The 7,500-nt window shown below is 47.1% G+C and overlaps 38 non-coding genes across 38 annotated transcripts in view; all 38 read left to right on the forward strand.

Moving 5' to 3' along the window:
• Nucleotides 1–44, forward strand: part of LOC148993647 (5S ribosomal RNA) — a 119-nt gene extending 75 nt beyond the window's left edge. Inside the window, exon 1 of the ribosomal RNA XR_016159303.1 lies at nucleotides 1–44. This exon is cut by the window's left edge and continues 75 nt beyond it. This is a non-coding gene — a ribosomal RNA (5S ribosomal RNA).
• A 63-nt stretch (nucleotides 45–107) lies between these two features.
• Nucleotides 108–226, forward strand: LOC148993648 (5S ribosomal RNA). Its single transcript, XR_016159304.1, has one exon. It is a non-coding gene; the product is annotated as a 5S ribosomal RNA (ribosomal RNA).
• A 63-nt stretch (nucleotides 227–289) lies between these two features.
• LOC148993649 (5S ribosomal RNA) lies at nucleotides 290–408 on the forward strand. The gene has a single exon (XR_016159305.1). It is a non-coding gene; the product is annotated as a 5S ribosomal RNA (ribosomal RNA).
• Nucleotides 409–577: 169 nt separating this feature from the next.
• Nucleotides 578–696, forward strand: LOC148993650 (5S ribosomal RNA). The gene has a single exon (XR_016159306.1). It is a non-coding gene; the product is annotated as a 5S ribosomal RNA (ribosomal RNA).
• Nucleotides 697–759: 63 nt separating this feature from the next.
• Nucleotides 760–878, forward strand: LOC148993651 (5S ribosomal RNA). The gene has a single exon (XR_016159307.1). It is a non-coding gene; the product is annotated as a 5S ribosomal RNA (ribosomal RNA).
• A 63-nt stretch (nucleotides 879–941) lies between these two features.
• On the forward strand, nucleotides 942–1,060 carry LOC148993652 (5S ribosomal RNA). The gene has a single exon (XR_016159308.1). It is a non-coding gene; the product is annotated as a 5S ribosomal RNA (ribosomal RNA).
• A 63-nt stretch (nucleotides 1,061–1,123) lies between these two features.
• LOC148993653 (5S ribosomal RNA) lies at nucleotides 1,124–1,242 on the forward strand. Its single transcript, XR_016159309.1, has one exon. It is a non-coding gene; the product is annotated as a 5S ribosomal RNA (ribosomal RNA).
• Nucleotides 1,243–1,305: 63 nt separating this feature from the next.
• LOC148993654 (5S ribosomal RNA) lies at nucleotides 1,306–1,424 on the forward strand. Its single transcript, XR_016159310.1, has one exon. It is a non-coding gene; the product is annotated as a 5S ribosomal RNA (ribosomal RNA).
• A 168-nt stretch (nucleotides 1,425–1,592) lies between these two features.
• On the forward strand, nucleotides 1,593–1,711 carry LOC148993655 (5S ribosomal RNA). Its single transcript, XR_016159312.1, has one exon. It is a non-coding gene; the product is annotated as a 5S ribosomal RNA (ribosomal RNA).
• Nucleotides 1,712–1,774: 63 nt separating this feature from the next.
• Nucleotides 1,775–1,893, forward strand: LOC148993656 (5S ribosomal RNA). Its single transcript, XR_016162023.1, has one exon. It is a non-coding gene; the product is annotated as a 5S ribosomal RNA (ribosomal RNA).
• Nucleotides 1,894–1,956: 63 nt separating this feature from the next.
• On the forward strand, nucleotides 1,957–2,075 carry LOC148993657 (5S ribosomal RNA). Its single transcript, XR_016159313.1, has one exon. It is a non-coding gene; the product is annotated as a 5S ribosomal RNA (ribosomal RNA).
• Nucleotides 2,076–2,138: 63 nt separating this feature from the next.
• Nucleotides 2,139–2,257, forward strand: LOC148993658 (5S ribosomal RNA). The gene has a single exon (XR_016159314.1). It is a non-coding gene; the product is annotated as a 5S ribosomal RNA (ribosomal RNA).
• Nucleotides 2,258–2,320: 63 nt separating this feature from the next.
• Nucleotides 2,321–2,439, forward strand: LOC148993659 (5S ribosomal RNA). Its single transcript, XR_016159315.1, has one exon. It is a non-coding gene; the product is annotated as a 5S ribosomal RNA (ribosomal RNA).
• Nucleotides 2,440–2,502: 63 nt separating this feature from the next.
• On the forward strand, nucleotides 2,503–2,621 carry LOC148993660 (5S ribosomal RNA). Its single transcript, XR_016159316.1, has one exon. It is a non-coding gene; the product is annotated as a 5S ribosomal RNA (ribosomal RNA).
• A 63-nt stretch (nucleotides 2,622–2,684) lies between these two features.
• LOC148993661 (5S ribosomal RNA) lies at nucleotides 2,685–2,803 on the forward strand. The gene has a single exon (XR_016159318.1). It is a non-coding gene; the product is annotated as a 5S ribosomal RNA (ribosomal RNA).
• A 170-nt stretch (nucleotides 2,804–2,973) lies between these two features.
• LOC148993662 (5S ribosomal RNA) lies at nucleotides 2,974–3,092 on the forward strand. Its single transcript, XR_016159319.1, has one exon. It is a non-coding gene; the product is annotated as a 5S ribosomal RNA (ribosomal RNA).
• Nucleotides 3,093–3,155: 63 nt separating this feature from the next.
• On the forward strand, nucleotides 3,156–3,274 carry LOC148993663 (5S ribosomal RNA). Its single transcript, XR_016159320.1, has one exon. It is a non-coding gene; the product is annotated as a 5S ribosomal RNA (ribosomal RNA).
• Nucleotides 3,275–3,337: 63 nt separating this feature from the next.
• On the forward strand, nucleotides 3,338–3,456 carry LOC148993664 (5S ribosomal RNA). Its single transcript, XR_016159321.1, has one exon. It is a non-coding gene; the product is annotated as a 5S ribosomal RNA (ribosomal RNA).
• A 63-nt stretch (nucleotides 3,457–3,519) lies between these two features.
• Nucleotides 3,520–3,638, forward strand: LOC148993665 (5S ribosomal RNA). Its single transcript, XR_016159322.1, has one exon. It is a non-coding gene; the product is annotated as a 5S ribosomal RNA (ribosomal RNA).
• A 63-nt stretch (nucleotides 3,639–3,701) lies between these two features.
• Nucleotides 3,702–3,820, forward strand: LOC148993666 (5S ribosomal RNA). Its single transcript, XR_016159324.1, has one exon. It is a non-coding gene; the product is annotated as a 5S ribosomal RNA (ribosomal RNA).
• A 169-nt stretch (nucleotides 3,821–3,989) lies between these two features.
• Nucleotides 3,990–4,108, forward strand: LOC148993667 (5S ribosomal RNA). The gene has a single exon (XR_016159325.1). It is a non-coding gene; the product is annotated as a 5S ribosomal RNA (ribosomal RNA).
• Nucleotides 4,109–4,171: 63 nt separating this feature from the next.
• LOC148993668 (5S ribosomal RNA) lies at nucleotides 4,172–4,290 on the forward strand. Its single transcript, XR_016162024.1, has one exon. It is a non-coding gene; the product is annotated as a 5S ribosomal RNA (ribosomal RNA).
• A 63-nt stretch (nucleotides 4,291–4,353) lies between these two features.
• Nucleotides 4,354–4,472, forward strand: LOC148993669 (5S ribosomal RNA). The gene has a single exon (XR_016159326.1). It is a non-coding gene; the product is annotated as a 5S ribosomal RNA (ribosomal RNA).
• A 63-nt stretch (nucleotides 4,473–4,535) lies between these two features.
• LOC148993670 (5S ribosomal RNA) lies at nucleotides 4,536–4,654 on the forward strand. The gene has a single exon (XR_016159327.1). It is a non-coding gene; the product is annotated as a 5S ribosomal RNA (ribosomal RNA).
• A 63-nt stretch (nucleotides 4,655–4,717) lies between these two features.
• Nucleotides 4,718–4,836, forward strand: LOC148993671 (5S ribosomal RNA). The gene has a single exon (XR_016159328.1). It is a non-coding gene; the product is annotated as a 5S ribosomal RNA (ribosomal RNA).
• Nucleotides 4,837–4,899: 63 nt separating this feature from the next.
• Nucleotides 4,900–5,018, forward strand: LOC148993672 (5S ribosomal RNA). Its single transcript, XR_016159329.1, has one exon. It is a non-coding gene; the product is annotated as a 5S ribosomal RNA (ribosomal RNA).
• Nucleotides 5,019–5,081: 63 nt separating this feature from the next.
• Nucleotides 5,082–5,200, forward strand: LOC148993673 (5S ribosomal RNA). The gene has a single exon (XR_016159330.1). It is a non-coding gene; the product is annotated as a 5S ribosomal RNA (ribosomal RNA).
• A 171-nt stretch (nucleotides 5,201–5,371) lies between these two features.
• On the forward strand, nucleotides 5,372–5,490 carry LOC148993674 (5S ribosomal RNA). Its single transcript, XR_016159331.1, has one exon. It is a non-coding gene; the product is annotated as a 5S ribosomal RNA (ribosomal RNA).
• A 63-nt stretch (nucleotides 5,491–5,553) lies between these two features.
• On the forward strand, nucleotides 5,554–5,672 carry LOC148993675 (5S ribosomal RNA). Its single transcript, XR_016159332.1, has one exon. It is a non-coding gene; the product is annotated as a 5S ribosomal RNA (ribosomal RNA).
• Nucleotides 5,673–5,735: 63 nt separating this feature from the next.
• On the forward strand, nucleotides 5,736–5,854 carry LOC148993676 (5S ribosomal RNA). The gene has a single exon (XR_016159333.1). It is a non-coding gene; the product is annotated as a 5S ribosomal RNA (ribosomal RNA).
• A 63-nt stretch (nucleotides 5,855–5,917) lies between these two features.
• Nucleotides 5,918–6,036, forward strand: LOC148993677 (5S ribosomal RNA). Its single transcript, XR_016159335.1, has one exon. It is a non-coding gene; the product is annotated as a 5S ribosomal RNA (ribosomal RNA).
• A 63-nt stretch (nucleotides 6,037–6,099) lies between these two features.
• On the forward strand, nucleotides 6,100–6,218 carry LOC148993678 (5S ribosomal RNA). Its single transcript, XR_016159336.1, has one exon. It is a non-coding gene; the product is annotated as a 5S ribosomal RNA (ribosomal RNA).
• A 170-nt stretch (nucleotides 6,219–6,388) lies between these two features.
• LOC148993679 (5S ribosomal RNA) lies at nucleotides 6,389–6,507 on the forward strand. The gene has a single exon (XR_016159337.1). It is a non-coding gene; the product is annotated as a 5S ribosomal RNA (ribosomal RNA).
• A 63-nt stretch (nucleotides 6,508–6,570) lies between these two features.
• Nucleotides 6,571–6,689, forward strand: LOC148993680 (5S ribosomal RNA). The gene has a single exon (XR_016159338.1). It is a non-coding gene; the product is annotated as a 5S ribosomal RNA (ribosomal RNA).
• A 63-nt stretch (nucleotides 6,690–6,752) lies between these two features.
• LOC148993681 (5S ribosomal RNA) lies at nucleotides 6,753–6,871 on the forward strand. The gene has a single exon (XR_016159339.1). It is a non-coding gene; the product is annotated as a 5S ribosomal RNA (ribosomal RNA).
• A 63-nt stretch (nucleotides 6,872–6,934) lies between these two features.
• On the forward strand, nucleotides 6,935–7,053 carry LOC148993682 (5S ribosomal RNA). Its single transcript, XR_016159340.1, has one exon. It is a non-coding gene; the product is annotated as a 5S ribosomal RNA (ribosomal RNA).
• Nucleotides 7,054–7,116: 63 nt separating this feature from the next.
• Nucleotides 7,117–7,235, forward strand: LOC148993683 (5S ribosomal RNA). The gene has a single exon (XR_016159341.1). It is a non-coding gene; the product is annotated as a 5S ribosomal RNA (ribosomal RNA).
• Nucleotides 7,236–7,298: 63 nt separating this feature from the next.
• On the forward strand, nucleotides 7,299–7,417 carry LOC148993684 (5S ribosomal RNA). The gene has a single exon (XR_016159342.1). It is a non-coding gene; the product is annotated as a 5S ribosomal RNA (ribosomal RNA).
• The last annotated feature ends 83 nt before the right edge of the window (nucleotides 7,418–7,500 follow it).

Below are 7,500 nucleotides of genomic sequence, written 5' to 3' on the forward strand. Positions count from 1 at the left end.
TACTTGGATGGGAGACCGCCTGGGAATACCAGGTGCTGTAAGCTTTATGTAGTTTACTACCCTAATGTTCTAACCATTCAAATAGCCCAATTTTGGCAGCAGATTTCGCTTACGGCCATACCACCTTGAGAACGCCCGAACTCGTCTGATCTCGGAAGCTAAGCAGGGTCGGGCCTGGTTAGTACTTGGATGGGAGACCGCCTGGGAATACCAGGTGCTGTAAGCTTTATGTAGTTTACTACCCTAATGTTCTAACCATTCAAATAGCCCAATTTTGGCAGCAGATTTCGCTTACGGCCATACCACCTTGAGAACGCCCGAACTCGTCTGATCTCGGAAGCTAAGCAGGGTCGGGCCTGGTTAGTACTTGGATGGGAGACCGCCTGGGAATACCAGGTGCTGTAAGCTTTATTGTTTAAAAAAAAAAAAAAAAAAAGAGTCAATGAAATGTTTCAAAAATCCTAAATTGTCTTTTTTCCCCTCAAAATTCCTGAAATAGTCTCTCAGTTTCTTCAGAAAGCCTGAAAGAGTCTCTTTTTTTTCTTCTTCAAATAGCCCAATTTTGGCTGCAGATTTCGCTTACGGCCATACCACCTTGAGAACGCCCGAACTCGTCTGATCTCGGAAGCTAAGCAGGGTCGGGCCTGGTTAGTACTTGGATGGGAGACCGCCTGGGAATACCAGGTGCTGTAAGCTTTATGTAGTTTACTACCCTAATGTTCTAACCATTCAAATAGCCCAATTTTGGCTGCAGATTTCGCTTACGGCCATACCACCTTGAGAACGCCCGAACTCGTCTGATCTCGGAAGCTAAGCAGGGTCGGGCCTGGTTAGTACTTGGATGGGAGACCGCCTGGGAATACCAGGTGCTGTAAGCTTTATGTAGTTTACTACCCTAATGTTCTAACCATTCAAATAGCCCAATTTTGGCAGCAGATTTCGCTTACGGCCATACCACCTTGAGAACGCCCGAACTCGTCTGATCTCGGAAGCTAAGCAGGGTCGGGCCTGGTTAGTACTTGGATGGGAGACCGCCTGGGAATACCAGGTGCTGTAAGCTTTATGTAGTTTACTACCCTAATGTTCTAACCATTCAAATAGCCCAATTTTGGCAGCAGATTTCGCTTACGGCCATACCACCTTGAGAACGCCCGAACTCGTCTGATCTCGGAAGCTAAGCAGGGTCGGGCCTGGTTAGTACTTGGATGGGAGACCGCCTGGGAATACCAGGTGCTGTAAGCTTTATGTAGTTTACTACCCTAATGTTCTAACCATTCAAATAGCCCAATTTTGGCAGCAGATTTCGCTTACGGCCATACCACCTTGAGAACGCCCGAACTCGTCTGATCTCGGAAGCTAAGCAGGGTCGGGCCTGGTTAGTACTTGGATGGGAGACCGCCTGGGAATACCAGGTGCTGTAAGCTTTATTGTTTAAAAAAAAAAAAAAAAAAGAGTCAATGAAATGTTTCAAAAATCCTAAATTGTCTTTTTTCCCCTCAAAATTCCTGAAATAGTCTCTCAGTTTCTTCAGAAAGCCTGAAAGAGTCTCTTTTTTTTCTTCTTCAAATAGCCCAATTTTGGCTGCAGATTTCGCTTACGGCCATACCACCTTGAGAACGCCCGAACTCGTCTGATCTCGGAAGCTAAGCAGGGTCGGGCCTGGTTAGTACTTGGATGGGAGACCGCCTGGGAATACCAGGTGCTGTAAGCTTTATGTAGTTTACTACCCTAATGTTCTAACCATTCAAATAGCCCAATTTTGGCAGCAGATTTCGCTTACGGCCATACCACCTTGAGAACGCCCGAACTCGTCTGATCTCGGAAGCTAAGCAGGGTCGGGCCTGGTTAGTACTTGGATGGGAGACCGCCTGGGAATACCAGGTGCTGTTAGCTTTATGTAGTTTACTACCCTAATGTTCTAACCGTTCAAATAGCCCAATTTTGGCAGCAGATTTCGCTTACGGCCATACCACCTTGAGAACGCCCGAACTCGTCTGATCTCGGAAGCTAAGCAGGGTCGGGCCTGGTTAGTACTTGGATGGGAGACCGCCTGGGAATACCAGGTGCTGTAAGCTTTATGTAGTTTACTACCCTAATGTTCTAACCATTCAAATAGCCCAATTTTGGCAGCAGATTTCGCTTACGGCCATACCACCTTGAGAACGCCCGAACTCGTCTGATCTCGGAAGCTAAGCAGGGTCGGGCCTGGTTAGTACTTGGATGGGAGACCGCCTGGGAATACCAGGTGCTGTAAGCTTTATGTAGTTTACTACCCTAATGTTCTAACCATTCAAATAGCCCAATTTTGGCAGCAGATTTCGCTTACGGCCATACCACCTTGAGAACGCCCGAACTCGTCTGATCTCGGAAGCTAAGCAGGGTCGGGCCTGGTTAGTACTTGGATGGGAGACCGCCTGGGAATACCAGGTGCTGTAAGCTTTATGTAGTTTACTACCCTAATGTTCTAACCATTCAAATAGCCCAATTTTGGCAGCAGATTTCGCTTACGGCCATACCACCTTGAGAACGCCCGAACTCGTCTGATCTCGGAAGCTAAGCAGGGTCGGGCCTGGTTAGTACTTGGATGGGAGACCGCCTGGGAATACCAGGTGCTGTAAGCTTTATGTAGTTTACTACCCTAATGTTCTAACCATTCAAATAGCCCAATTTTGGCAGCAGATTTCGCTTACGGCCATACCACCTTGAGAACGCCCGAACTCGTCTGATCTCGGAAGCTAAGCAGGGTCGGGCCTGGTTAGTACTTGGATGGGAGACCGCCTGGGAATACCAGGTGCTGTAAGCTTTATTGTTTAAAAAAAAAAAAAAAAAAAAGAGTCAATGAAATGTTTCAAAAATCCTAAATTGTCTTTTTTCCCCTCAAAATTCCTGAAATAGTCTCTCAGTTTCTTCAGAAAGCCTGAAAGAGTCTCTTTTTTTTCTTCTTCAAATAGCCCAATTTTGGCTGCAGATTTCGCTTACGGCCATACCACCTTGAGAACGCCCGAACTCGTCTGATCTCGGAAGCTAAGCAGGGTCGGGCCTGGTTAGTACTTGGATGGGAGACCGCCTGGGAATACCAGGTGCTGTAAGCTTTATGTAGTTTACTACCCTAATGTTCTAACCATTCAAATAGCCCAATTTTGGCTGCAGATTTCGCTTACGGCCATACCACCTTGAGAACGCCCGAACTCGTCTGATCTCGGAAGCTAAGCAGGGTCGGGCCTGGTTAGTACTTGGATGGGAGACCGCCTGGGAATACCAGGTGCTGTAAGCTTTATGTAGTTTACTACCCTAATGTTCTAACCATTCAAATAGCCCAATTTTGGCAGCAGATTTCGCTTACGGCCATACCACCTTGAGAACGCCCGAACTCGTCTGATCTCGGAAGCTAAGCAGGGTCGGGCCTGGTTAGTACTTGGATGGGAGACCGCCTGGGAATACCAGGTGCTGTAAGCTTTATGTAGTTTACTACCCTAATGTTCTAACCATTCAAATAGCCCAATTTTGGCAGCAGATTTCGCTTACGGCCATACCACCTTGAGAACGCCCGAACTCGTCTGATCTCGGAAGCTAAGCAGGGTCGGGCCTGGTTAGTACTTGGATGGGAGACCGCCTGGGAATACCAGGTGCTGTAAGCTTTATGTAGTTTACTACCCTAATGTTCTAACCATTCAAATAGCCCAATTTTGGCAGCAGATTTCGCTTACGGCCATACCACCTTGAGAACGCCCGAACTCGTCTGATCTCGGAAGCTAAGCAGGGTCGGGCCTGGTTAGTACTTGGATGGGAGACCGCCTGGGAATACCAGGTGCTGTAAGCTTTATTGTTTAAAAAAAAAAAAAAAAAAAGAGTCAATGAAATGTTTCAAAAATCCTAAATTGTCTTTTTTCCCCTCAAAATTCCTGAAATAGTCTCTCAGTTTCTTCAGAAAGCCTGAAAGAGTCTCTTTTTTTTCTTCTTCAAATAGCCCAATTTTGGCTGCAGATTTCGCTTACGGCCATACCACCTTGAGAACGCCCGAACTCGTCTGATCTCGGAAGCTAAGCAGGGTCGGGCCTGGTTAGTACTTGGATGGGAGACCGCCTGGGAATACCAGGTGCTGTAAGCTTTATGTAGTTTACTACCCTAATGTTCTAACCATTCAAATAGCCCAATTTTGGCAGCAGATTTCGCTTACGGCCATACCACCTTGAGAACGCCCGAACTCGTCTGATCTCGGAAGCTAAGCAGGGTCGGGCCTGGTTAGTACTTGGATGGGAGACCGCCTGGGAATACCAGGTGCTGTTAGCTTTATGTAGTTTACTACCCTAATGTTCTAACCGTTCAAATAGCCCAATTTTGGCAGCAGATTTCGCTTACGGCCATACCACCTTGAGAACGCCCGAACTCGTCTGATCTCGGAAGCTAAGCAGGGTCGGGCCTGGTTAGTACTTGGATGGGAGACCGCCTGGGAATACCAGGTGCTGTAAGCTTTATGTAGTTTACTACCCTAATGTTCTAACCATTCAAATAGCCCAATTTTGGCAGCAGATTTCGCTTACGGCCATACCACCTTGAGAACGCCCGAACTCGTCTGATCTCGGAAGCTAAGCAGGGTCGGGCCTGGTTAGTACTTGGATGGGAGACCGCCTGGGAATACCAGGTGCTGTAAGCTTTATGTAGTTTACTACCCTAATGTTCTAACCATTCAAATAGCCCAATTTTGGCAGCAGATTTCGCTTACGGCCATACCACCTTGAGAACGCCCGAACTCGTCTGATCTCGGAAGCTAAGCAGGGTCGGGCCTGGTTAGTACTTGGATGGGAGACCGCCTGGGAATACCAGGTGCTGTAAGCTTTATGTAGTTTACTACCCTAATGTTCTAACCATTCAAATAGCCCAATTTTGGCAGCAGATTTCGCTTACGGCCATACCACCTTGAGAACGCCCGAACTCGTCTGATCTCGGAAGCTAAGCAGGGTCGGGCCTGGTTAGTACTTGGATGGGAGACCGCCTGGGAATACCAGGTGCTGTAAGCTTTATGTAGTTTACTACCCTAATGTTCTAACCATTCAAATAGCCCAATTTTGGCAGCAGATTTCGCTTACGGCCATACCACCTTGAGAACGCCCGAACTCGTCTGATCTCGGAAGCTAAGCAGGGTCGGGCCTGGTTAGTACTTGGATGGGAGACCGCCTGGGAATACCAGGTGCTGTAAGCTTTATTGTTTAAAAAAAAAAAAAAAAAAAAAGAGTCAATGAAATGTTTCAAAAATCCTAAATTGTCTTTTTTCCCCTCAAAATTCCTGAAATAGTCTCTCAGTTTCTTCAGAAAGCCTGAAAGAGTCTCTTTTTTTTCTTCTTCAAATAGCCCAATTTTGGCAGCAAATTTCGCTTACGGCCATACCACCTTGAGAACGCCCGAACTCGTCTGATCTCGGAAGCTAAGCAGGGTCGGGCCTGGTTAGTACTTGGATGGGAGACCGCCTGGGAATACCAGGTGCTGTAAGCTTTATGTAGTTTACTACCCTAATGTTCTAACCATTCAAATAGCCCAATTTTGGCAGCAGATTTCGCTTACGGCCATACCACCTTGAGAACGCCCGAACTCGTCTGATCTCGGAAGCTAAGCAGGGTCGGGCCTGGTTAGTACTTGGATGGGAGACCGCCTGGGAATACCAGGTGCTGTAAGCTTTATGTAGTTTACTACCCTAATGTTCTAACCATTCAAATAGCCCAATTTTGGCAGCAGATTTCGCTTACGGCCATACCACCTTGAGAACGCCCGAACTCGTCTGATCTCGGAAGCTAAGCAGGGTCGGGCCTGGTTAGTACTTGGATGGGAGACCGCCTGGGAATACCAGGTGCTGTAAGCTTTATGTAGTTTACTACCCTAATGTTCTAACCATTCAAATAGCCCAATTTTGGCAGCAGATTTCGCTTACGGCCATACCACCTTGAGAACGCCCGAACTCGTCTGATCTCGGAAGCTAAGCAGGGTCGGGCCTGGTTAGTACTTGGATGGGAGACCGCCTGGGAATACCAGGTGCTGTAAGCTTTATGTAGTTTACTACCCTAATGTTCTAACCATTCAAATAGCCCAATTTTGGCAGCAGATTTCGCTTACGGCCATACCACCTTGAGAACGCCCGAACTCGTCTGATCTCGGAAGCTAAGCAGGGTCGGGCCTGGTTAGTACTTGGATGGGAGACCGCCTGGGAATACCAGGTGCTGTAAGCTTTATTGTTTAAAAAAAAAAAAAAAAAAAAGAGTCAATGAAATGTTTCAAAAATCCTAAATTGTCTTTTTTCCCCTCAAAATTCCTGAAATAGTCTCTCAGTTTCTTCAGAAAGCCTGAAAGAGTCTCTTTTTTTTCTTCTTCAAATAGCCCAATTTTGGCTGCAGATTTCGCTTACGGCCATACCACCTTGAGAACGCCCGAACTCGTCTGATCTCGGAAGCTAAGCAGGGTCGGGCCTGGTTAGTACTTGGATGGGAGACCGCCTGGGAATACCAGGTGCTGTAAGCTTTATGTAGTTTACTACCCTAATGTTCTAACCATTCAAATAGCCCAATTTTGGCAGCAGATTTCGCTTACGGCCATACCACCTTGAGAACGCCCGAACTCGTCTGATCTCGGAAGCTAAGCAGGGTCGGGCCTGGTTAGTACTTGGATGGGAGACCGCCTGGGAATACCAGGTGCTGTAAGCTTTATGTAGTTTACTACCCTAATGTTCTAACCATTCAAATAGCCCAATTTTGGCAGCAGATTTCGCTTACGGCCATACCACCTTGAGAACGCCCGAACTCGTCTGATCTCGGAAGCTAAGCAGGGTCGGGCCTGGTTAGTACTTGGATGGGAGACCGCCTGGGAATACCAGGTGCTGTAAGCTTTATGTAGTTTACTACCCTAATGTTCTAACCATTCAAATAGCCCAATTTTGGCAACAGATTTCGCTTACGGCCATACCACCTTGAGAACGCCCGAACTCGTCTGATCTCGGAAGCTAAGCAGGGTCGGGCCTGGTTAGTACTTGGATGGGAGACCGCCTGGGAATACCAGGTGCTGTAAGCTTTATGTAGTTTACTACCCTAATGTTCTAACCATTCAAATAGCCCAATTTTGGCAGCAGATTTCGCTTACGGCCATACCACCTTGAGAACGCCCGAACTCGTCTGATCTCGGAAGCTAAGCAGGGTCGGGCCTGGTTAGTACTTGGATGGGAGACCGCCTGGGAATACCAGGTGCTGTAAGCTTTATGTAGTTTACTACCCTAATGTTCTAACCATTCAAATAGCCCAATTTTGGCAGCAGATTTCGCTTACGGCCATACCACCTTGAGAACGCCCGAACTCGTCTGATCTCGGAAGCTAAGCAGGGTCGGGCCTGGTTAGTACTTGGATGGGAGACCGCCTGGGAATACCAGGTGCTGTAAGCTTTATTGTTTAAAAAAAAAAAAAAAAAAAAAGAGTCAATGAAATGTTTCAAAAATCCTAAATTGTCTTTTTTCCCCTCAAAATT

This window comes from Pimephales promelas, chromosome 3, assembly GCF_988280905.1.
Source record: "Pimephales promelas chromosome 3, fPimPro1.hap1.1, whole genome shotgun sequence".
In the NCBI taxonomy this organism is placed as follows: domain Eukaryota; kingdom Metazoa; phylum Chordata; class Actinopteri; order Cypriniformes; family Leuciscidae; genus Pimephales; species Pimephales promelas.